This window comes from Octodon degus, unplaced genomic scaffold (assembly GCF_000260255.1).
Source record: "Octodon degus isolate 3935 unplaced genomic scaffold, OctDeg1.0 scaffold00184, whole genome shotgun sequence".
In the NCBI taxonomy this organism is placed as follows: domain Eukaryota; kingdom Metazoa; phylum Chordata; class Mammalia; order Rodentia; family Octodontidae; genus Octodon; species Octodon degus.
Window position 1 is genome coordinate 3,800,959 of NW_004524760.1, and position 2,860 is coordinate 3,803,818.

Here is a 2,860-nt window from a genome sequence, read left to right on the forward strand (position 1 = left end):
CTTCCTGTTTTCGCCCTCCCCAGCACTAGGAGTAAAGGTGTGCATCACCATGCCCAGACTCTGTAGCCAGCTCAGCACACCCAGGGGCAGGGCCAGTGGCACATGTGGTGCCAGGAATCGAACCCTGGTCCCTGGGCTTGCCTAAGCAAGCAATTAGTATGCTGAGCTATCTCACTGGCCTCAGAGCTTCTGACCCTTGGTGAGTCCCAGCACTCAAAATGCACCCGGGTGCACATATCCATTCACAGAAAACAACTCAGGAGTCCAGGTACCCAGGCAATGAGACGAAGTGATAAGGAGAAGGCAAAAGGTCACCAGACATTGAAATCATGGACATGTGTAAGGTTGCTAGGTCCAAGGCACAGGAGTGTATTTTAAATAATTTATAAATTAGCTCCTAGGGCTGGGGAGATGGCTCAGTAGAATAAGCGCTTGCCTGGCAGGTGAAAGAGCCTAAATTTAATCCCTGGTTCCGCCAAAGAATAAATAAATAAATAAATAAATAAATTAGGTCCTATTCTGAAAGCAACTTCCCATGTCAAAAAACCAAAAAACTCGAGTCTCTTATACTTGAAAGATTTTGCAGAGAACAGGGATATAGCTCTCACAAAATTGCCTATCTGGCAAGCACAATATACTGAGATCAATTTCAGGGACAGACAGACAGCCAGTCAGAAAGAGATTTAATATAGGAAAAAAATTAAAACAGCAGTAAGATCCAAATTCAGAAACGGTGTGTTATTTGCAACAGTAGCCAGAGAATGCAACATGCAAAGGAAATTAAACTAACTCTCCTTGTCCTAGAGAGTAGTTGTGTTGTGATGATTTTTATAAGAAAAAAGACCTGGAGTACAGCTCACTGAAGTATGTTTCCTCTTCACCTAGGTCCCTTCTGCAGCACTCCTCTCCATCCACAAACCTTAACTCAAAGGCCGATTTGTATCTCTGTTCACCCTCCTTTTTAGCACCACAGCAGAAATTCCCACATTCCACTGTTCCAAGGGCTCATGCTGCTCTTGCGCTCCCTCTTCTGGCCATTTCTGGGAGCAGGTGAAAAAGCTGTATGATAAAATTCTCTTCCTTTCAGAATTCCAAACGAAGTTGCTTCTTTCAAAAGAGCAAAGCTCTTGGTAGTTTTAGTATTCTTGGTAGTTTTTGTCAATGATTTTCCAAAAGGATAATGATACCATGAGTTATGAGAGTAACTTGGAAGCACCAGCATTATCCTCAGCAGACTTCTAAAATCAACTGGAACATGAACATCTTCGCTTTTTGTTTGGCGGTGCTGGGGTTCAAATCCAGGGCCTTGCGTACCAGGAGAAAAACTCTACCACTGAACCATATCTCGCACCCCAAAAAGAAATCTACAGCTCAGCCACAGTTAACATGATTAAGGAATGGGTGAAGGACTACAGTACACATTTCTTAGATCAAATAAAATCTGAAAGGTACAGTAGATATTGTAAAATAGAAAGAAACTGAACATCAGGAATAGAAGATGGAGATGAGGGAAGGAGAAAAGATAGGAAAACGGGGGAAAATCATTAAGTATATATACAGGATAGCTGAGAAGATTGAACTACTAAATTTTATCAGTTTTTTGAAAGTAGCAGCTAATGTTTAAAATTTTCATTGCGTGGAACTCTATAGACTAAGATCTGTAATCCGAGCAACTACATCGAGAACAACAGTGTGCAACGTAACAGCCCCAGCTGAATCTCTTTCATCTTGCTCATTTAAATACAGCCCGTCTTTAATGTCTCATCTACTGTGACTATACTCTCTTTCAAGTACATTGAAAAACAAAAAGTAAAAAGGACCAGGGGACAAACCTAAGGTTTGTTGAGAAGAAGAGTGAATGTTTGATTGCTTGATTAATCTTGTCTATCTATAACTGGTAGTCTGAGCAACAATTTCACAATAACAATACATAATAGCCATTGATAATATTCCATTCTTGTTCTGAAATTGTGCACACTTTGTACTGTCTTATAGTGCCTTCTGTTCAGTTCCTGTTATTTTTTCCAGTTTTGTTTTCTCTTTAAAATATTAAAAATTTAAAAAGAGGGCTGGTCAGATAGCTCAGCAGAACACCTGCTATTAAAGTGCCTGCTTGAGCAGACACAAGGACCCAGGTTCAATCCCTGTACACCTGGTCCTAACACACACACACACACACAGACTCCATGTGTACAAGGGACATCATAGGGTATGGGTCTGTCAAAAATCATTTGGTTCATCCACATGGTAGCGTGCATTAGAGCTTCCTTTGAAAGGCTGAAAATACTGTGTGTCTGCACCAAAGCTGTTATCTGCTTATCTGGTAATAGACTTGTGTTTCGGTAATAGACTTCAACTTTTTGCACTTTGCGAATAAGCTCTGTGACTGCCAGTATGCAAGTGTCTCTTCAAGGCCTTGCTTTTAAATCTTCTGGGTAAATTCCCAGAAGTGGAATTGCGGGATCCCATGGTAAAGCTATTTTGATCTTTTGAGGAACTGCCATACCGTATTACTTTTCCTTGTGGCTATACCCTTCCATTCCTACCAACAGAAGTTTCAATTTCTCACCAGCCTTGATGAAACACATGTTCATTGTGGTAACGGCCCCAGTGGGGATTTTAGCTTTGATTTGTTTCCTCAGTTAATCAGTAAGTGACATGGAGTATTTTTCATGTACTTGCTAGCCCTTTGTGCATCTTCTTTAGAGAAATGTTCATTTAAAAAAACTTTTTAATGTATTTAATTATTTAGTACTTGGTCTACAGGGTCTCACTACACAGATTAGACTCATAGTGATCCTGTTTTCAGCCTCCCAAGTGCTGGGATTACAGGCATGCACTACCACACCCAGTCTCAATC